Genomic DNA, 24,518 nt, shown 5'->3' on the forward strand with positions numbered 1-24,518 from the left:
TTCCCATCGCCCATGGACATGGACCTTTGTCCTACACCTTTTCACAAACATGAGATTCCACAACAACATAGACATTTTCCCCTCCACTTTCTTCTTGTGAGCTAGTACATTAGTCTAAGCACTCCTCTCCTCTGGGTGTTCATTGCCTCTGCCTCATTTGCCACCTCAATCAATCAATCTTCTTAAGAGCAACCTTAATATGTTATTGCCATGAGGCCCATCTAGCCACAATTAGAGCATTTTATTTTAATTTTGGCTTGTGTTTTTTACCCTTGTTTGATGATGACTTTGACTTCCTATTGATGTGTTTAAGCTTAAGCACTCACACTCACTCTAGTGAATACCCCATGGATGGCACCATGGAGTGTGTGATGCTAAAGATGATGTAGTTACTCGATCCAAGGCTATAGCACACATTAATACCAGGACTTGCATGATGATAAGTTAGTACTTTCAAGTAGGCAACATAAAGGCACAAGACATTTCCTCACTGAGAAAAAGAAAATAATGAAAGGAGGAAGGGCAGCTAGAGGCGACCTATACAATGTTGTGTACATTCCAAAAACAAATTATATGTGGGGAATATACATAGGATTTTAGGATTTACCCCCAAGTGTAACCCAAAACGTCATTTTCTTCATCCCTCAGTCCTAAAACAAATAGGCTTGTCCCATCATCAACAAAACTCATTGCCTTATAGACCTTCAATTTATCCAAATTTTAAGGAAAGGAAAATTTGTTTAAGGGATGCCTTGTTGGCATGGGTGTCTCAAGTAAATTAAGAGCCTATCATTTACATACATAATAATAATTGTTGGGGTAAAGGCACATTGCTAGCCTTTTATTAAAGATATGACACCTATGACTGTCTTAAGACAGTCATAGGGTGAAAGCCTAATCCTAATAAAACCTATGAGTTTGTGGTGTGGCTCAACACTTCACACCCACAGTTTTGTGTCTCCCCCTCTCTCTCTCTCTCTCTGTCTTCGTCGTTCACTCCCCCATTCTTTCCCTCTCAACTGGTATCAGAGCCTTCACCTCTCCCTCTCCACTCCGCTCTACCCCTCCCTCTACCCCTTCCTCTCCCCTCAGGCAGCGCGCAGGCAGCGCGGGTAGAGCAGGGCAGCGTGCAGGCAGCGCGGGCAGAGCAAGGCAGCGTGCAGGCAGCGCGGGGCAGCTCGCACACGCAGCAGCAGCTAGCTGCTGCTAGCTGCACACCGCACAGCACAGGCTACTACAGCCTGTCGTACAGTCAGGTACGGTCGTCCGTACCGACTGTACAGATGCCGTACAGGCGGCCGTACTGTACGGACGCCGCTGTACGATCGCTGCGTCAGGGAGGTACAGTTCGAATTTTTGTTTTGGGATTTGTACCCTACGCAGGTACAATAGGTACAACAGGTACAGCAGGTATAGCAGGCATTTTTTTTTCGGGGGAAGAAGAAAAAGAGAGAGCACTCTGCTCTTCATTCCCAGTTGTTCAGTTCTCAAAACTGTGTGTTGAAGGTACAGCAAGTACCCTCATGTTCCTCGTGCTTGAGGTGACTAGTGCCACAGTGTGTGGTGGTTGCGCACAGTTATCTTGTTTCGGGAAGGTCAAATGCCTTGACTTTGCAGAGGGCTTTTATGCTTTTGCTGAGTGCAAATCTCAGCTTTTGGGTGACAATTTCAAAGGGCTTTTGCCTGGCAGTTTATGCAGTGTATGCCTTGAGGCAGTGTGGAGCCAGAATGCTCACATTGGTCTTGTTTCCGCAGTGTATTCAGTGACATTTCTTGCAGGTCACATTCTGTGTACGACACCTTGAAAAATCTCAGTTGAGCCACGCTTAGCCAGGGCGCATCGAGTTTACTCGGTCCCTAACTGTCCATCGTTGATAGTGCTCAAAAGATTTTCTCTTCAGTGTTTGTACGTTGGGATCTATGTTGTTACTGTGTACACAGGGCCATTTATGCATCACATTGTCAGGTGAAAGTACCAGGAGAGTGCTGTATTTTATAAGCTACCTCAGTGTTGAGGTGTTTTTCACTTGGTACAGGTGTCAAATCAAGGGGCTTTTGCCCAGATTTTGCTTGTGAGCACTTGAGTTACTATTTGAGACCTTCAGATGCCTTTTATCCCCTTGGTAGAAGGGTGATTGCTTGGGATTTGTCCCATTCTTTGTTGCAGGTTTGAGACAGGCTGAAGTGTTTGGAGCCTCTTTTCAGTGAACAAAACAGTGTATGACAAGTGGTTTATGCATATAAAATCAGTGCAATACCTCATCTGAGGTGGGAGAAGTGTCCAGGACAGCAGTGTTTTGTGCTTCGTCAGCTGATGATGCACTGATAAAGCACTTGTGGAACAGCTGCAACATTCTGAAGTTACTGATTTATGCCTATTTGAGCACGGTATAGTGTGTCAGAAGGTACAGTGACTGGAGGGAAATTTTCTGTTTTGCTGCAGATTTTTTTTTACAGTAAAAACAGCACTATTGTGAGTGCTCCTGGCTCTTGATAGAGCAGGTTTTTCTGAGAAATCAGTCTTTTTTTTTACTTACAGGGAGTCAGGTACTTTCCTTATCTGATATGGCATCAGGAGGAAGTGAATCTTCAATTCTGAACATAAAGAAATTGGAAGGGGCACACAATTATGCATTATGGGCAGAACAGTGTTTGAATGTACTTCTGCTAAAGAAGATTTCTAAGCCCATAAGGGTGAAGGGTGTCAAGCCATCTGGGATGTCAGATGATGAGTGGGAGGAGCTTGATTTGTCCGTTAGGGCTGCTATTATGCTTACTCTCAGTGATTCTCTTGTGTTCAATGTTCAGGCTGAAAAGACCTCTTATGGCCTATGGCAGAGGCTAGAAGAGTTGTATGCCCAAAAGAGTTCAGCCAGTAAGGTTTATTGGTTGAAGAAGCTTGTTGATCTTTGCATGAAGGAAGGTACAGCTATGACCTCACACTTGAGTGAGTTCAATGCCATCTTTACACAGCTTATTGCACACGGATTGAACCTTGATGAGGAGTTTAAGGCTACTTTCTTGTTGTGTACCCTCCCTGAGAGTTGGGACACTTTCAAGACCACCCTGTCTAATTCAAATGTCACTCTTATGTATGCTGATGTGGAGAGCTCTCTCCTTATGAAGGAGATGAGCAAGAAGAATAATGCGGGTAGCAAATCTTCAAATGCTTTGCAGGTACAGGAAAGAGGTAGGACTCAGCAGAAGGGGAGATCTGCTGGAAAGTCCAAATCCCGCAGTCAATCCCGTGGCAAAAAGGATATTGAATGCTTTTACTGTGGCAAGAAGGGACATGTGAAGTCTAAGTGCTTCAAGTTTATACGAGATCAGAAAGCCAAGAAGGCTGAGACAAAGGATGCAGGCAGTGGAAGCAAAGGCAAAGGCAAGGCCAAGGCAGATGACTTGGATGCAGTGAATCTTGCAGCAGAAGACAGTGAAAGTGACAGACATGATGTTTTATGCTCTTCTGCTGTAATTGCACATACATTGGTTATTGATGGCCATGACATGCACACCTGGCTCTTGGATTCAGGTGCTTCTTTTCATGTTACTCCTCATAGGGAGTGGGTTACTTCCTACACAGGTACTCATGGAGTTGTTCACCTTGGGAACAACTATGCATGTCAGATTGCAGGGATTGGTAGTATACAGATAGTATTCCCTGATGGATGCACATTTATGCTTGATGGTGTTCACCATGTGCCGCAAATCAAGAAAAATCTGATTAGCACTAGCTTGTTGGATGACAGTGGTTACCACACCACATTTGGGGATTCCAAATGGGTGATTACTGATGGCCAGGTTGTAGTGGCTGAGGATTATAAGAGTGATACCTTGTACCCTCTTCATGTTTCCAGTGTAGGTAATCATGTTGTTGCCATAACCGAGCTGCCAAAGGTTTCATTGTGGCATAGCCGGTTGGGACACATGTCCGTTAAAGGAATGCAAGAACTATCATGTTTGGGTTATCTGCCGTCTCTTTCATTTTCAAATTTGCCTACTTGTGATCATTGCATATTTGGCAAGCATTCTATGACTCCTCATAAGAGGAGAACTCCCCAAAATAGAGCACCGCTTGATCTGATTTGTGTGAGATGCCACAACTATCACTAGGGGGTGCAAAGTATTTCATTACTTTTATTGATGATGTCACATGCAAAGTGTGGGTCTATTTCTTGAAGCATAAAAGCGATGCCTTAGATGCTTTCAAGAAGTTTGTCGCTCAGGTTGAGAATCGGGCAGATCGCAGGCTGAAATGCCTCAGATCCGATAATGGGGGTGAGTATGTGTCACATGCTTTTGTACAGTTTTGCGAAGCTAAGGGCATTAAACAAGAACTCACAGCCCCTCATAATGCATCTCAAAATGGTGTGAGTGAGCGGATGAATCGAACTATTCAGGAGAAGGTTCGATGTATGTTGTCTTATGCTGCATTGCCCCATGGCTTTTGGCAGAAGCCGTGCAAACCGCAGTTCACATAATTAACAGGTCGCCGAACAAGGCTTTGGAGTTGAAAGTGCCAGAGGAGGTGTGGTCTGGCAAGCCACCTTCATATAAGCACTTACGTGTGTTTGGCTGCGAGTGCTTTGCTTATATACGCAAAGAACTGCACACCAAACTGGAGCCAAAGTCTTCCAGATGCATCTTTATGGGTTATGGTGACGAAGGTGAAATGGGGTACAGGTTATGGGATCCCAAACGGAAGATTATACGCAGCAATGATGTCATCTTTAAAGAGGATAGTGTACACAAAGAACCCGTGCAACCTATGGAATATAGGAGGGTTGTTTATGATGATGTCGGACAGCAAAGAATGCCCATTAATATGCAGCAGCAGGCTGCTGTAGATAACCCTATTCAAGAGGGTATACAGGCTGAAAATCAGCCAGACAATTTTGCCAATGATGCACCACTGGATATGCCAGCAAATGGGGCTGTAGAACAGCCAAATATGGTGGTACAGCCACCCGTCATGCATGACGAACAAGCTAGACAGTAGCCTAATCCGGAACATTTTGTTAGGAGGAGCACCCGTGTACAACAGCCTCCTGACAGATTTGTTCCAGGAGCCAATAATGTGGCTGATTTTATCATGCTGACAGATTGTGGTGAGCCTTCCAGCTTCAAGGAAGCTATGGGAAGAACAGAGAAAAGGAAGTGGGAGAAAGCCATGCAGTCAGAAATGGACTCCCTACTTCAAAATGATACATGGGACTTGGTGCAGCTACCTGCAGGCAAAAAGGTTTTGCCATGCAAGTGGGTTTACAAAGTCAAAGTGGATTCAAATGCTTTACCAAGGTATAAGGCCAAATTGGTTGCCAAGGGATTTAAGCAGAAGAAGGGCATTGACTTTGATGAGATCTTTTCCCCTGTAGTCAAGATGACTACTTTGAGAGCAGTGTTAGCTCTTGTTGCTCATGAGGACATGGATTTATGTCAGATGGATGTGAAGATTGCTTTTCTTCACGGAGATCTCCATGATGAGATCTATATGAGTCAGCCAGAGGGATATGCTGTTAAAGGGAAAGAGCAGCTTGTGTGTAAGCTCAAGAGGAGCTTGTATGGACTCAAGCAGGCGCCAAGAGAATGGTACAAGAAGTTTGATGCCTTCACGCAGTCCCAAGGGTATCATAGGTGTGAGACCGATCATTGCTTGTACACCAAATGGGCAAAGGATGGCAGTTTGATGCTACTCATTCTATATGTGGATGACATGCTGATTGCCAGTAAATTTCAGCAAGAGATTAGTGCTTTGAAGAAACAACTGCATAAGTCTTTTGACATGAAAGACTTGGGTGATGCAAACCATATTCTTGGCATGCGAATTATTCGTGACAGGTCCAAGGGACTTTTGTTTCTGTCACAGAAGGAGTACATTGACAAAGTACTGCAGAGGTTTAAAATGGACGGGGGGAAGTCTATTAGTACCCCGTTGCCTCCACATTTAAAACTCAGCAGTAAGGACAGCCCCAGATCACATGATGATAAGGCTGAAATGGCCAAGGTTCCATATGCATCTGCATTTGGTTCTTTGATGTATGCCATGGTTGCCACTCGTTCGGATATTGCTTTTGTGGTGGGAGTCATCAGCAGGTATATGGCAAATCCAGGCAAGCGGCATTGGGAAGCAGTGAAAGGTGTCTTGAGGTATCTCTAGGGTACCAAAGACTTGTGCATATGCTATGGTAGGCAGGATGCATTGGTGCATGGTTTTACAGATTCAGACTATGCAAGGAATGCAAATAACCGGAAGTCTACTACCGGTTATATTTTCACATTTGAAGGAGGTGCTATATCATGGGTGTCTCGGTTGCAGAAATGCGTTGCACTGTCAACCACTGAAGCTGAATATGTTGCAGCCACTGAGGCTTGCAAGGAAGCAATATGGCTTACTCGACTGGTGGGAGATTTGGGCATTACAGGAGATATGCCAGTTTCGCATTGTGATAGTCAGAGTGCTATCATGTTGGCAAAGAATCCAGTCTTTCATCAAAAGACCAAGCACATAGATGTGAAATACCATTTCATCAGGGAGGTACTGGAAGACAAGTTACTTGAGCTTGTGAAGGTGCATAGTGATGATAATCCTACAGATTTGCTCACTAAGAGCTTGTCTACAGAGCGGTTTGCACATTGCCGCCACATCATGGGATTAGGATGAGACCATTCTTATTTTATGGTCTTGTATACAATAACTGTATATTGCTGTAATTTTTATTCTTTTCTCCCCTTTAGGCACATTGGCCTTTAGGTGGGAGGTTGTTGGGGTAAAGGCACATTGCCACCCTTTTATTAAAGATATGACACCTATGACTGTCTTAAGACAGTCATAGGGTGAAAGCCTAATCCTAATAAAACCTATGAGTTTGTGGTGTGGCTCAACACTTCACACCCACACTTTTGTGTCTCCCCCCCTCTCTCTCTCTGTGTCTTCGTCGTTCACTCCCCCATTCTTTCCCTCTCAAATAATAGGGTGTTTGGCTAGACTAAAAAGTAGTGTTTCAAAAGCTAGTTGATGATCTTTAACAAAGGAAAAATCCCATGTTCACGTTCTACATATATATGTGTAGTCTCAATGGTGACTCATGTGTCCTGGGGATCTTGAAGGAATGCCGATGGAGCCTCCACTCTAAGCTACTTCTTGTGAGACCAATGCAAAGCATGAGCCATTCGCAAGTGTCACTCAAGCGGCTTCCAGATTGTTGCAATGTATTTCCACGAGAGAGAGAGAGAGGGAAAGGGGAGATGGGAGAAGAGAGGGAGAAGGGGAGAGAAGAGGATAATGAATGGGGATAGAGTGGCAAACACAAAGGAACTACAAAGGAAACAAGAGAACCCCCAAAAGCACTCTTGGAAGAGAAGTATTCCAAACTTGTGCATCCAACAATGAAGACCAAAGTCAACTATGTGGACTTTTATACAAGTCACCTTTTGAAGGGAGGGCCAACCCTTTTACTTATACCACTCTCTCGTCTCTCTTTTGTTACAACCACTTGGGCCCATATGCTAATTCTCTCAACCTTCTCTTTGTCTTCAAATGGCTCTTGTGTTATCCATATACGAGATCCAAATGGCTCTTGTGTCATCCTTGCCAATTTGGATGATCCTGACAACTTCCTCGGTCCTAAGCCATTTGAGGCTCAAAACCCGTAGGACTAGATCAATCCTGAGCCATTTGCTACTCAAAACCCAGTGGGCCAAATTTGTCATCGTGCTCCATGGTTGTGGCTATTAACATGCCCCCCTTCCTATTGTTGAGCTGCCCTTGGATCACTCGCGCTAGAGTAGGTGAGTGGAGAAGAGTGTCTGGAGGACTACATAGCGGTTCAATTGGTGGGGGGTGATCCGCATGAGATCGGAACTTCAAGAAGTGGGTGGCATGCATGTCTTCAAATGTTCAAATGTGATGGCCATGGAGATTGCAGACCCAAAGGTAGAGGTGTAAGTCTTGGAATCGGGAGGGACCGGGATTGGGGTTGAAGATAATCTAGTTGTTGAGGTTATGTAGTTATTGTCAATGGAACGACAGTGGGTGGGGAGATCGCAGAGCAACAAAAGGATAAGGCAGTTGAAGTGTACTACTGCAACCACTGCGGGGTCTCGGGAACTAAGCCGTGGGTATCGTTGAATTACTAGAGGTGAAAGCAAAATCCCTCTTAAGTCATTTCCTTGGGGAAGTTGTATTTTGGGAAGTTGTAGATAATATTGGGATCCTTTTGTTGGAGCTCCCGGAATTGAGCTCAGGTCCATTGTCTTTCGTTGGGCATGTAAAGGGGATGGATCCACCGCTCGAGGTGTGTGCTGTGATAGTAGCACCAAAATTGCTCCCTTTTTAAAAAGGGGATGCACCAACGGGGTTGAAGGCTGGCATCCAAGTTGGTGAGGAGAATGGGCACATCTCGGTTAAGTGGTAATCGCCATGTGTGCACTTCAGGTGGGTTCACATCTAGTCATTGAAAGACTAGGTAATAAACTGAGTGAGTGGGCAAACTTCCATGATTTCGTATAGATGAAGGCGTAAGCCTTCTAGTTGGGCCTTCTAGTGATGCATGAGGGCACTGTCAGGAAAGTCCTGGAAGGATTGCAGGTCAGGTCGCCATTGGATATCTTCGAGCGGGAAGGAGGGGGGTGCTGGAGGGACATCATCATTGACATTTGGCATAGGCTCCTCCTCTGCATTCCCGATGATGGGAAAAGGGTCGATGGGTGTATGTACAAAATATGCTTGCTTCAGTAATGTGTTGAGAGCCTCATCTAGAAGGTCGAGAAGAGCATTAGAGGAGATGGACTGGGAGGTCCCATGCTGTGCAGTGCTAGTGTTGGAGGCGTTAGATGAGTACTCAGGTAGGTTTTTGTGAAGGGGAGGCGGGATGGGATTGGCGAGTTGTTGGGGGTGTTTGGCGGGATCTGTAGGGGTGGTTGTGGAATTTCTGCAAGGAGAGCGATAGAGTTAAAGACAACAATTGTTTTCTTCCCTTCCTCCTCGGTGACATCTTCGGGGTATGCTACATGAATTGTTTCAAAATTGCTGACCAAGGAATCGAGTGACTCGAGCGTGTAGCACCCGATTGTACAAAATGATGATGCCAAGGGGATGGTAAGCCATGGAGCGATATGCAACTAGGTGTCCTTGCATTTGTACTGTGGAAGCCCGGCCATACATCTACATCCAGTTGATGTTGGCTTGGAGGCTATCGGGAGTACAAACCCATGGGCTAAGTTCATCGGGCTTGGCTAGCTACATCACTTTATCGTCCTGTGGATAATTGTTGGATGTAGTGGATTACTCGACACAACGCCTGGAGGTTAGGAGGCCGGGGTGGACGGCTAGGGTTTGAAGATCGAAGCGATGGAGGAGGGATAAACTAGTAGGTTAGAGAAGTAGGACATGGCAATAATGGTCGGGATTGCGACAAAGGATGGTCTGGAGTGTGTTAGGTAAGAGAGGGGTGGTGAGATTTATGTGGAAAATGAGGTTTTGTGCATGGAGTGCATCAAAGTGCATTTAAAGTGTTTGGGGGATGGTGCATGGGGCAAGGGTGTAGGTAGCAAGTTGTGCGGAGACCTCCTTGTAGACCAAGAACTCCTCTTGCTCTTTGTCTTCCAACATAGATTCCTCTCGGTGGCCTGAGGTGCAAAGGTTCTCATTCTCAGCTTGCATGGATGAGGGCTTGCTCTTGCGCAAGGAGATCTTGAAGGGTTTGGATGTGTCGATTCGGAGCCTAGCATAGTGGTCGGCCTGTAACCTTCATGCTTTCATGGTACAGAGGCTAAATTCTGCCTTGTTCCACTGGCGTCAATCAGCGATTCACTAATAGAGAGCTCATCCTTGAGCTTTGTGAGAGTGACTTTGAGCTCTTTGACCTTTTCTCGATACTCCTTTGCTTTGTCAGGCAGTTTGCTTGGTAGCTTGTGCCGAGACCATGAGGATGTGGCTATCGCACACACTAAGTTGTGCTTAGAGGAGGGAGGAGGATAGTTGGGAGGCATGATCTTGGCTCCACTACAAAATTATTCGTGCTACCTGAGGGAGCTGGGCCAATGCATGGAGCTCCATGTGGTCCACCTGTGAGAGCTGTTCGACCAACATGGCACTATAGCCTCCAAGCATTGGTATTGCGATGTGCTACAAAATTGTAGGGCTTCTGTGAGCCTGGCTTATGGAGAAGTGGAAGAGCATGCGATGAATGCAGTAGGATCTTAAGGTTGCACTGGAGTAGTAGTGGCTATAGTCTGGGGGGTAGAGGGGGTGGGGGGAATTATTATTGCTCCGAGGTGGAGACTAATATTGACACTACCATCCTTGTGAAACTCTTCCACATCAATGGGGTCCAGAATGGTGGCCTTGCCTTTAGGGTGTTGGGTGGAGGCCTCGAGACATCTCTATCTTCTTAGGAATTCTTGCACTTGATAGTATTTGTTTTGTTCCCGCAGCTGATTGTCAAGTAGTTGTTGAGCGAGATGGCTGGAGGGGGTGGGGGTTGGATTGCTTCTCAGCTGTTTAGGGTCAGCCACCGTTGCCTCTTCATTTGCTAGAACGGGTCCTATGGCTGCCTTGTCGACTAGCCCATATCTGATAGGTGGTTGTTTCCCCAACATATGGTAAAGCACGGGCATGTATAACATCAGATTGCTTAGGACATTACCGTGTGTCTTGAGGTCTTCCCTCATCTGTGTACAGAAGTAATCAACTGCAATTGGTGACCTGTGGCTCTGCCAACCTCATGAGGATATGTGGCACTATCGGCTGATGGTGGTCCATGTGTTTGACTTGGGTTAAGAACTAGAGCACTCTTGCTTATTTTTCCATCTTGGGCTTTGTTATCTCAAAGAAGTGGATCTAACCCTTGCTCTTCTTCCTATCGTATTTGCAGATCTTGTCGAGGGCCTCATGCAAGTATTTCTTGTGTGAGTACTTGTCTGCAATGATGGGGAAGACGAAGGTAGAGCGTACGACATCCACATTGAGGTGGTGGAAGTGGGGGGGAGCCTCCTACATCACGGAGAATGCCGCCATTAGAGTTTGAGTTGTAGGCACTAATGAATTCCCTGAGCAGCTTCATGTTGAGGTGACATGGCAAACAATCCGCAAGGGTGGGCTTGAGGCCTATCATTGCTAGGGATGCTTGTACTTGTGCCTCTTTGAGGGATTGGTATGCGGCCATGTTGTGGTAGTAGAGGGTATAATCATTCACCTCTTACACATACTTCGAGTGGATCGTGCATTTGTTGAGTAGTTGGAGCCATGTTTCTCCGAGTGGTGTGTTAGGGACCTCACAACCTCATACTCCCCCTGTGTTGGAGCTAACATGCGCTTCCTGGATGATTTTGGGGGATGGTTGCAACTGCCGCTACTGCTTGTGCTTGGGAGGCCTGTTGGGTTGAAATCTCCTCTTCTGTTTGAAGCTCCTTTGTTGGGATGTCTGATGGCATTATAATAGTCCCAGAAGGTGTGCTTTGGGATTCAAAAGGGCCAGTGGGATGTCGGTTTGGGGGGGAGGCCAAGGTCCCTTTTGAATTCAAAAAACTCTTTGTCGAGATCCATGGGGAAGAAAGAAGGCAGGTGGGTGATAAATGAGTCAGTGGAGGAGGACGAGGCTAAGGAAATCCAAAGGGTGGCTAAAAGGCAATATGGAAAGAGGTAGGCGGCTATGGAAAATCTAGCAAAAATTTGGTAGAGTTTTGCTGTTTTTGCTAAGGCGACAATCCAGGGGGATAGGGTGCCTTCTTATAGTTTTTGGTATCCCAACGGCCAAGGGGATAGCATAAGGCAATAGGTTGATAGGATGGGAGGAAGGTGACGATCTGATGGGATAGCCGTAAGGCAATGATCTAGTGGGATGGGAGGAAGGCAACGATCCAACGAGATAGCTATAAGGTGACAGTTCAAAGGGATAGCTATCAAGCGATGATTCAATTAGATAGCTATAAGGCGACAATATGATGGGATAGATTTAAGGTGATGGGTCATCATGTTAGTTCTAAGGCAACAACCTGGTGGGATAGCTGTAAGGCGATAGGTGATCGGGTTGACAAAGGTTGTCATATTGTTGAGAGGGGAAAGGGGAAAAAAGAACAAAAAACAGGAGGGGGCTTTTGATGTTGAGGGTGTTGCAGAGGGAAAATGGGTGGATGGACTAGGTGATGCATAGACTTGTGTGGTCAACGTGCCAAGATGCAAAATATACAAAAAATGCACAAAAATGTATTGCCATACTCACCTAATGCTGACCGTGAATGTTAGTCAGTGCATTGGAATACCAAGGACTTGTGAGTGATATGTCTATTGTACAGACTTACCTAGACCCGGACTTGATGATTATGTGGAATGCAATGGAGTTTAATGCCGATCAGTAGCATATCACATCATCATCCAAGTAAGCATGTGTTGAGTTGGTGCATCTTCCTGTTTGTCAGTTGTGTATCAGCGCTGCGGCGTTCACTTTGATGGAACTTTCTCGGAATAAGGCACGCGGGTTCTTGTGTGTAGCTATAAAACCAAAGTGGGGATAGGTTCTTGTGGTACCGCGAACTTTGATTTGACAAGAGAGGTAGGTTCGGGTGACACCGTAGGTACCACCTTGAGTGAGGTGACTTCTGATGGCATGTGCACAGGCCTAGAGGAATGTTCTTGTGCAACTTCCCCACTTGGAGGAGTTGGTTCTTGTGTTGCTTCCTCAATGACCTTGGCATATTTCTCATTGAATTGCATTATACATGGAATCATGACACTCCTTGGGCTTGCAGAATTGTTCATTGTGATGGGCTCGAGAGTAGGTTCTTGTGGGACTACATCAGGAGTTGATGCAAGTTCTTATGTTACTACCTTATGAATCCTAGCAAGTTGAGGTCATGAACTTGATGTCGTTGTGGAAGCTTTGGAACCCAAATGTATCACTCACCTTGATAGTATCACTGGGCTTCCAAGAGCCTTATCGCAACCCAATGCTTGTGAAACTTTTTCCCATGGGGTGTTGGAATTTGTCCTTGCCACCGCCAACGAGGTGATTGGTGACATCGAGCTCCACTCCTTAATTGGTGACATCAAGATTAGGACTTCGAACTATATTTGTGTGGATTTCCTTCTAAGGATTGGACCAAGGGGCACTGGAGGCTTCTAGAGCTTTGGAATTTCCTTCATTTAAAATTTCCTTACCTCTTGTGGGTGGTTGTACGGTGGGGGAAGTGAAATGAACTTTATAGAGGAATTACTGTAGTTCTCCTCCTGTACATGAGAGTTGTGATTCTAGCTCTCTAGCTTATTTGGCAATTCACGGCATAGCACCAAGTTCTTCCCAATATCATTTGTTTGTTGATCATCTCTGTGGGAAGAACATAAAAATGAATCTCTACCTCCTTGCGGACAACCATTAGTTTCAAGTCTATGTACTATGAAGAGAGTGGGAGAGAAGTAAGGAGTCTCACTTGCAGCTTTCTCACATACACAATGGGGGAATACACACAAAGGTGGAGGCTGAAAACAGTTTTCCTTTTCTTAGTTGTGAAAGCCAAAAGAACTCTCTCTTTGAGTACAAAAGGAATAGATGGACCCTATATGTGGGTCTCAAACCAAATTTAGCTAACCTAAGTGGCATACTAACTGAGCCACTAACTAGAGTACATAATGATAGCTGTCATCTAGCTATTATTCATGAGCGGTGTACCAACTGCATCTGCAGCTAACAAGTCAGTGACATAAATGCACAATGGTCACCCTAGCATATCATGAGTGGAGCTCGATATTTCAACACTCCCCCTCGAACTCAATCCCAATTCCTGCACATTAAGTAGGTCTCTAAACTTGCGTGGCTTCTCTGCAGCCAATGCCTTTGTGAATATGTCAGCTAGCTGATCCTCTGTGCTGACATAAACCAGATCAATAAAACCTACTAGAACCTTCTCCCACACATAGTGATAATGCACCTCAATGTGCTTTGTTCTAGCATGATAGACTGGGTTATTTACTAAGTGTATACTACTCATGTTGTCATAATAAATGACAACTGGCCCATCTATAGACTGATGCATATCATAAAGTAGCTTATGCAACCAAGCTACCTCACATGCAGCCATTGCTGCATGCCTATACTCATCCTCTATGCTTGACAAGGAAACTGTAGGCTGTTTCTTGCTGCTCCAAGTGACTGCAACACTCCCAAAAGAGAGCACATATCCACTGGTAGATCGTCTATCAGAAATACTACAAGCCCAATTAGCATCAGTGTATCCATGCGACTATATCTGAACCCCAGTCTCATAAAATAGTCCATACTGCAATGTGGACTTCACATACCTCAGTATGCGTCTAGCCGCATCCAAATGTGGTTTCCTTGGAGCCTACATAAACACTTACCAACCCAACAGCATAGCTCAAATCTGGCCTGGTAATAGTCATATAAATTAAACTTCCTACTATGCATCTGTACATAGTAGGGTCTTCCAAAAGCTCACCTGCATCTACGCTCAGCTTCACATTCTACTCCAAAGGAACTCAAATAGGCTTACAGCCTGTCATCCTATTTGTACAGCATGTCCATTCCATACTGCCTCTACAAGAGCCATATCCCACGTGGATCTTATCACCTCAATGCCCAAGAAATAACGCAGCTCTCCCAAATCCTTCATCTCAAACTTCTACTTCAAAGGCATTTTCACATGAAGGATATCTTCATCACTATCACCTGTGATGATCAAATCATCAACATAAATGATAAGCAGCATAATACCTTTCTCTGTTTTTCTCACATAAAGTGAGGAATATGCCGTGGAAATCTCAAAGCCAATAGTGACAAGATACTGTCCTATCTTGTCAGACCATGCTCTGGGTGCTTGCTTCAAGCCACACAACGCTTTCTTCAACCTGTAAACAAACTCAGGATGAATAGCATGCACATAACCTGGTGGCTGCTCCATATAGACCTCTTCTTACAAATCACCATCCAAGAAGGCCTTCTTTACATCCATCTGATGTAAATACCATCCCTTTCATGTAGCCATAGCAATGACTGCTCTTACGGTTGCCATCCTTGCAATCGGACTGAATGTTTCTTCATAATCAATGCCATATGTCTGTGCATACCCCTTGATAACTAATCTTGCCTTGTATCTACTCACAGAACCATCTGCATTGTGCTTCACCTTATAGACCCACTTGCAGCCAATTGTGTTCTTGTCTTTAGGCAAAGGCACCAATTCCCATGTAGCATTTGCTTCTAAGGCATCCATTTCTTCATCCATGGCTTTCTCCCATTTTTCTTTTCCCATGGCTTGCTCAAAAGAAGTGGGTTCTAGTTCATGTATCACTTTGACCACATAGGCATAGTGAATGGCTATAAATCCATCATATTTCAGCCTATCCATAGGATACTTAACTCTAGTAGACCTATCCAAAATAGGCTCACTACCAAGTGCTCTCAAAACATCCCTTGTCTTCCTTACTCTAGGTATAACAATAGGAGGAATACCCAACTCATCATCAAGACTCTGTTCTGAGCCACTGGATTCACCATCCACATAAGAGTGACCTACATTCACATCAACCATGGGCTGATCTACTTTTGCTTTTCCTTTTTGTGGTACTTGCATACCACTCTCTGCATTGCTTTGAGGAGATTCTCCTGATCTCAATCTACCTGTCCTCTATGAAGTATGTGAACCACTGCTAGAGGACACTACAGGTCCACTAATATTTTGTGATTGCTGCTGTGAATTCTGTGTAGCATTACCATTTTGTGCATCTGCACCATCAATCACATTTACTGGTTTATACCAGTTGCTCATATCATCAAAAACAACATCTTTGCTCACTATAAACTTACGAGTAAAAGGGTTATAGCATCTACTGCAGAAAATAACCAATAAAGATGCACTTCTCAGCTTTTGGACCCAACTTGGATCTCAACTCATTTGGCACATGAACATAGGCAATGCAACCAAAAACTTTCAAATGAGAAATCTTTGGTTTCCTACGAGTATACCTCTCCTCTGGTGTCATGCCATGTATTGCTGCAGTGGGAGTCCTATTCATTATGTAGACTGCTGTAGCAACTGCTTCAGCCCAATTATAATCTGGCAGGACTTTTTCATTGAGAATGGCACGAGATACGTCTCCACCAATATGCCTATTTTTCCTTTCTGCAAGTCCATTTTGCTGTGGGGTATGATTGCATGAATATTGCTGCTTTATGCCATGCTCCTGCAGCAACCTTGCAAACTCATCTGAGAGGTACTCTCCCCCTCCATCTGACCTTAGGCATTTTATTTGCAGGCATGTTTCTTTCTTAAACATAGCTTTAAAAGCTTTGAAATGCCCAAACACTTCACTTTTCTTTTTCATAAAATACACCCAAACTTTTCTGCTGTAATCATCAATAAAAGTAACAAAATAATGACAGCCTCCAATAGATGCAACTTTAGTAGTCCACACATCAGAATGGATTAATTCCAATGGCCTCTTACTCTCTTGAACATGTCTAGGAAATGGTTTCCTTGCCTGTTTTCCAAATCAACAGGCTTCACATACCTTATGCATTTCTGCAACCTTGAACTTAGGCAATCCTACAACAATATTTTGGGCCTACATTAGTTTAAGTCACCCTACATTAACATGACCAATGTGTTTATGCCAGATATCAATATCTGCAACTACACCGATCCCATGTGCAAACATTGTTGCACTCAATTCAGGCATGTCTGCATCTAACGTAAACATCCTGCCCTTCTTCTTCCCTTTTGCTATCAAGCAACCTTTATTTTTCATATCCTCAACACAACATCCATGAGGATTAAATCTGACCTGCAAGCCCTTCTTAACCATTTGACCAATAGAAACCAGGTTCTTGGTGATATTTGGGACATGAAATACACCAGACAGGTATTTCTTTTTCCCATCCTACATAGACAAAGGAATTTTACCAATCTGCACAATAGGATGTGCAGTATCATCACCAGTCTCCACAAATTTTGGTCTTTCCATTTTCCTTGCATCCTGCATCCATTTTGCATGACCTGTCATGTGGTTTGATGCACTTGAGTCAACATACCACATATCATTGCTTTCTCCTGCACTTGTCACAAAATTGGTCATGTGTTGCACCATAAACAAATGCTCATTTCTGTCATCACCCTCTCTAATAAAGGATGAATAATGGCCTTGCTGCAATTTTCCATTCATGATGTCATTCTGCTTTTTGTAGTAGTCTTTAGCCATATGACCCATACAGTAGTAGCATTCAACATTGTTGTTTGCATTTTGGCCTCTCTGCCATCCACCACGACCTCTTTAGCTCCCCCTGCCTCTAAGGTTACCACATCCTCCTCCATAGGACTGGTTTTTTTGAATTTGTTGCATATTTTGATTTCTGCCATGGCCTCCAGATCGGCCTGCTCTACCTCTGCCTCTACCTTTTCTAGCATTTGAGTAGAAGAGAGATTCTTTTGAAGTTCCTCTTGAAGAAGATGCACCACCATTTCTCTGCTCTTCAGAAATTGGAAGAGCAATCAACTCCCCAAAATTAGGAAAATTCTCACGGATGGCAATGGATGTCCAGAACTGTGCATAATCCTTTCCTAGACCATTCAAGGTCACAAAAACTAAATCATCATCTTCCAGTGGTGACCCAATAGAAGCAAGTGCATCTGCAATCCTCTTCACCTTAATGTGGTAGTCATTGATGCTCATATTTTCTCTGCAACTCCTTCTTGAGCTGCATTTTCCTGGCTTGCGTATTTGTGCTGTACATTTTTGTCAAAGTATCCCATGCTTCCTTCGGCATGCTTGCATCCTGAATATGCACAATCATAGAATCTGTAATATTGATAGACAGCCAGTACCTAACTTTTTTGGCTCTCTCATGCGATCCTTTAAATGCCTGCAACTCCTACTGATTGGGAACATAAGGAATAACTGGTTCTTGTTCAGCTCCAGTAATGAACTCCCAATAGCCTTTTCCCTTAAGGAAATTCATCATTCTAAACTTCCATGTTGGGAAGTTGTTCTTGTCAAGCTTTTCAGTGACAATTTGTGAAAGAGCATCAGACGCCATTACAAAACACTGCAAAAATATTCTATCACTGCAAAAACACAACTTCTACCTCACAAGGGCAAATCTACAAAATTGACGAAAGTGGTATTTGACCACACAATCACTTCTTAGTGATGATTTTGCATCGACAAGCAATAACAATGATTCTGTCACTCCTAATACCTATGTGCATAGGCATACAATGCAATTTCTCTGGCAAGTTTTCACCGACCTACAGAACAGTGGTCGCATAGCAAAAATAGGGCACCTTTCTGAGTGCCTACAAAAAACTTCTGCCACCAAAACGGGCCCCAAAATGGCCTCTCGTAGCATATACTGCCCTTTGTCGCACTGCGAAGGGCATCCCATAGTGCACTCTTGCACTTTTCGACTGTGCTACCTACAGAGATTTGCTCCCAAACTTGAAAAAGGAAAGCAACACTGATCCTATTACCAAGACACTGCGAACTTGGTTTGCTTTCTTGAGCTCCTTACCATGAACCGGGCTCTGATACCATGCGAAGAGAGTGCGAGAGAAGTAAGAAGTATCACTTGCAGCTTTCTCACATACACAATGGGGGAATACACACAAAGGTGGAGGCTGAAAATAGTTTTCCTCTTCTTAGTTGTGAAAGCCAAAAGAACTCTCTCTTTTAGTTAAAAGGAATAGATGAACCCTATATGTGGGTCTCAAACCAAACTCAGCTAACCTAGGTGGCATACTAACTGAGCCACTAACTAGAGTACATAACAATAGCTATCATCCAGCTATTATTCATGAGCGGTGTACCAACCGCATCTGCAGCTAACAAGTCAGTGACATAAATGCACAATGGTCACCCTAGCATATCACGAGTGGAGCTTGATATCTTAACATGTACCCCAATGTACTTAAGAGTTGACCATAAGCTAAAGATATAATAAAGGTTAAAGGTACCTCCCATACTTCGCGGGAGATGAAATTATGACTCGCTCCTGAATCCATGAGTGCCTCAATGCTTGTACTTGGACCCTAGAATTGGGCACTCAACCTAGCTCGACCTACTGTTAGCTCATCAATTGGCCCTAGGTATTCTACTGTGGTCATTTGTTTTCATGTCTGATTTTTGCATTACATGCCTTGGCTTCTTTGATGGCCTCGCATTTCATCTGGGCTACCTTGGCCTTGAGCTCCTTTTCCCTATGTATGGCTTGGAGGGTTTGTAGATAGCTATGAGGGCGATAATTAGATCAACCTAGTCGATGGAGTCGACCAATCAACCTAGTCAATGGAATCGAGTCGGTGGAACCGACTAGTCGTCCATGGAATATTCAGGGAATATTCCCTATACCATCGCCTCGAGGGCTCTCACCCCCGGCGGACCGCCACCAGACCCCAGGAGAGCAAGGGGCTCCCACACAATCACCTTTCTACCATCAATGGTCTCATTGATAGACCTCATCTGACATGCAAGTCAGGATCCATCCAAAGTCCCAAGCTCACACATGGCTTCTCCTCATATGGGGGCCTTACAACTTGAGCACCTTGAACACCAGGAGGGTGAGGCATTGAGCATATCTCACATGAAATTGGTCACCAAATCTCTATTACCTACCCCCTTCACAAGATATTGGCCACTAAGTACCTCCTACCCTCTCCATAGGCACGTAGAGGAAGGATTATCTAACCTTCCATTGCCAAGGGACATATCTACTTTCTTCACAGCTTCCTTTAAATTTAAAATATTCACAAGGCTTTTAAGATGCCATAGTAGAAAACTTGCCACACCACTTTATGATGATTTCAAGCCTTATGGAAGTAGGCATTGCAATATTTTTTAGAGACACTTGGGATGGCTATGATACCCTAGAAATTAATGTTAATTCAATAGCCACCATCAAAGCAATGGGATTGTAAGTAGAGTGGAGGAAGCTATTCCTCAGTATATTCTTGAGCTCCTAGTCATAAAAGAATAAATCCTTACTCCTTTCAAGGATTACCAAAAAGCGAGCCAAGAGCAAGTCGTAAAAAGCAAGCCAAGCAAGAAAATCGAGTGACGAAATCCGAGGAAGTCAATTGCTCAAATGTCTATGCAGAAGGCCTCCCCAAAAAACATAACGAAAAATTGGTGCAGAATTTGTGAAATTTGGCATCACCAATGTGTTTGGAATGCCCGAAAACCCCCAAAATGACTTTTGAATCACCAAAATTGGACTCCGAATGAGAGAGAAATGGCATGCCTAACGATCCTCAAACATCCACAAATGGAGTGCGTGTTTACATGCAGTCCTTTTGTGGACCTTTAAAAATGATTTGGCATGCTCATCCTCCACTTCAAATAATTGCTTAATAATGCCACAAAAGGATCATGTGTTGACAAAAGGACCACGTGTTAACACACAGTCCTTTTGTGGACCTTTAGGCATCTTTTAAGCATGTCACCTCTCTCTCATCCAAAGTCCAGGTTTGGTAATTCAAAAGTCATTTCGGGGGCTTTGGGGCACTCGAAATGCATTGGTGATGTAAAAATATATAAAATATATACCAACTTTTGTTAAATATTGTGGGAGGGTTTTGGGGTAGTCCAAATGCATTTGTGGCCTGATTTAAGAAAAAACATTGCCCAAAACTACATCATCATTAACATGGCTAGTCAAATGGAGAAGTATAATGGAAGGATAAATTTAAATTATAGATCATCCCCCATGTAGAGTGAGGATGCACATTATGCTTTCTAGATGTGATTGATATTTGTTATATGTGTTCACATGTGAATGAATGTAGTGGCTATATGTGACCATCTTGTGCAAGGAAACTTTGAACACTTATAGCTTTCAAGTGCACACACACACACACCCTCAACACACACACACTTATAACTTTGAACTTTTATATGTTCTCACATCTGAATGAATGTAGTCGCTATATGTGACCATCTTGTGCAAGGAAACTTTGAACACTTACAGCTTTCAAGTGTACACACACTTTTCTCTCTAAATATAATAATCAAAAACCTCTAAATCTTATAAACTAAAGTAAGAAATACTCCTATTTTAATCTTTAGGGGTCACAAAATGCTACACCCCTGTAATTATGCATTTTTTAAAACCTTGTATTTAAAATTTTGGACTTCAAATCCCCAAATCATACACTGTGAACAATTATATTCTCTAAAAGCATGCTCTTTGCCTACTTTTGGAGTATGAGTTAACACGTGGTCCAAAAGCGTGCAAAGAGCATGCTCCCAACTGAGAAGTTACTAGTGCAAGGAGTAGAGAGAAGCTGGAAACTTGAACTTACTAGTGCAAAGAGCATTCTCCAAATTAAGAAGTTACCAGTGCAAGGAGTAGAGAGAAGCAGGAAACTTGAAAATTCCTTGACCAGTCCAAGGTAGTTGATGCCATAGCCATACGTAGCACACAAGATAAACATAAACAACATTTTTCACTAATAGATGTCTTCCTTCCTCAATCGAATTAAGGGACCAAAGAAAATATCATTGAAATGGAGTACAAAAGGTTTTTGGATCATTCCGAAGCTGTAACACAAAATGTGAGGAAGAAATGGTACCCGAGAAAAAGAACAAAGGATGTATTGGTCCTCGATGATGGAGGATTTAAATAGTTCACTATTAGCCGGGGCAACTTGGTCTTGGCTCGCTTTTGGTGGCTCACCTTTTTGATTGGCTTGCTTTGAGCTGTTCGGCTTTTTGACTACCTCACTCCTTTCTGATGCTATATAATTTTGTTCCAATGAATACAAAATTCACCATTCCAAGTTAAAATTTCTAGTAATGGCCACACTTTAGAGCATATATGAGGCCATCCTTAGGTATGCATTGCTTGATATACTTGGAGTGAGATATGGGAATAGCAAATCCAAGATCGGTCACACAATCTTCTATAGCATTCATTGGACGGGCTAGATGATCTTCAATGATGGGACTATTGGTATGCATGTTTGGTTGGTATGCTTTTTTTTATAAAACCATGTGCTAAAGGATTACAAAAAATAGCACATCCTAACACTTTGGGAAGGACTAAAACTGGCCGAGGAAACCCAACAATATATTTGCTTTCTCAAGGTAGATTTTGACAGAGCTTGCGATAGGATGGAATGGGGCTTTATCCTCTCCTCAATCTAGGATATGGGAATAGGGTCGAGTCACATTTCCTACATTGAGCTCCTTGTCTCCCAAGCCAGAGGTAAGATCAAGATTAATGGCAAGAGCTCTCCTCCCTTCATGCTCAAGAGGTCTATTAGACAAGGCTGCCCTCTAGCTCCTCTTCTCTTCACTATTGCAGTGGACTCACTAGGATGGCTACGACAAGGTTGATAGCCGTCATAATTCGTGGATGATACCAACTTGACTCTACACAATGACGACCTTTCAATTATGAATCCTTGGAATGTCTTAACATTTTCTGCCTAGCCTTAGGCTCCAGAATTAACCACAAAAAAACATGTACACATGGCACCAGGAACCCTCCTCCTCAACTTCGCCTAGAAAAAGGTTGCAAAGTCATAAAGGATGGAGAGATCTTTAGATTGCTTGGTATCTCGATGGGCTTCAAATGCTTGATAAATGATTGCTGGGATTGGGTAATACATAAAGTCAAGGATAAACTCAACAAGTGGCAAGGACTTCATCCAACCCTGGCAATAAGGAAGTTTGTGCTTAATCATTACATCTATGCCTATATCCTTTACTTCGTCTCCTATTGGAGCCCAACTAAGAAGAGTCTGGGAAAAATTAATAGTCTCTTCTGCTCCTTCCTTTGGGGGGGCACGCTGACCACCACAAGATGGGCAAGGTCAAATGGTGAGTGTGCATGCTGCCTAAGGATGCAGGAGGAGGACTGGGGCTAGTGAACATTGAGAGCAATGGCAAGGTTTATGAACCAGTGGATAATCAAGGTAGTGCTAGACCCTGACCCAATCTGGGCAACTCTAATCACATGCAATCTAAAAAAAGTCAGACTCAAGAGATGCAGACACTAGAAGTAGATTCCCTTTGAGGTGGCACTTTTGGGCAAGGAAATGTGTATAGCCAAGGGTTCAGAACTGTGGAAGGGAATGTGGCAAACCTAGGAGTCTCGCATGGACCCGGTGAGTGTATCATCTAAAGTGCACAACAAAATCATGTCAAGGGAGCAATTTACAAAGACACTTCAAAGACCAAGCCAAAGAAGCCAAAGAAGTTCTAGGGAAGGACGAGAAATGATGACACCCATGTCCTTACTTTATATTTCAGTAACAATTGTCATCAAGGTGGTAACCATGTGGTTCACAAGGATGAAGCTAACTGAAATACACCCCAGATTAATTGATAGACTCTTAGATCTTAGAACGGTCTCCCCCCATGTAGGGGAAGGATTTTTTCTTTTGTTGCTTTTGTTGATGTAAAAAACTTGTATATCTTCTTGACTTTATAATATAAACCCACATTCTACAAAAAAACAAAAACAAAAAGAAAAAACAAAAAAATGATAGTGCTCTCCTTCATGGTGAAGGGCAAGAAGCTGGCTTCCTTTTGAAAGGCAGATGTGCTCCTCCTGGAATACCACCTCCTCCTTTTCTACTTCTCCTTGCCTTTGGATTGGTGTCTCCTACCATATTCTTCATCTCCCATCTCTTGCCATGATTGGGCCCCCTCTCACCTCTCCGATTCAATCTCCACCCCCATGCCAACGTCTCCCACCTCACTCACTTCAACTTGTCCCTCAAGAATCTCATAGGTCCCATCTCTCCCTAGTTGGGGCTCTTCCAAATTCTTGAGATTTGGTGAGCATGAGGCCATAGAACCTCTATCAAGGGCTCAAAATTTGGCAAGCATGAGACCATAGAACCTCTATCAAGGGCTCAAAATTGGTGAGCATGAGACCATATCTCAGCAAGCACATTGTCAAGGACTATCAAGGGTTGTCGATAACAAATTGTTATGAGAGGGAGCCCCTACAACAACCTTGAGAAAAATTTACAAAAATGCATTCCTCATTGTGCTATGATTCATTCCAAAACACAAAGAGCAAATGCCTTCTATAATTCTAGGGTGTTTTGAGTGAAGAAAAACACTTAAAAATGAAACATGGTTTACAATAAATTAAAGTCACCTAATGGCTTTGCCATTGGTTAATTAATGTGCTAGAAAGCCATAAATTTACTATATATGTTAAAATCCTACAAAACCTGTTATGAGAGTTTATGGGACATATATATTTAATTATGCATCAAAAGAAATAAAAGAAGGATTGAAGATAAACGATAATATCCATGAATGCGTAACTCATGTAGCTTCACGGCGCAATTTTTTCTAAAATTTGTTTGAGTACTCAGAGGTATATTAGGGACAGAGAGGTCGGTCAAAGGGCATGATATGATGTACATATCTATTTAAAAATAGAAGCATCCTAATCCTAATATATAATTATTAAAGAACAAGAATGGCTCAATGTATAAATATCAAAGAGAAGGAGTGACCAAATCCATAAAGATACAAACAAAATAAGGCTAAG

This window comes from Dipteris shenzhenensis, chromosome 15 (assembly GCF_047967505.1).
Source record: "Dipteris shenzhenensis isolate YYH24624 ecotype China chromosome 15, Dip_SZ_1.0, whole genome shotgun sequence".
NCBI classification, from domain to species: Eukaryota; Viridiplantae; Streptophyta; class Polypodiopsida; order Gleicheniales; family Dipteridaceae; genus Dipteris; species Dipteris shenzhenensis.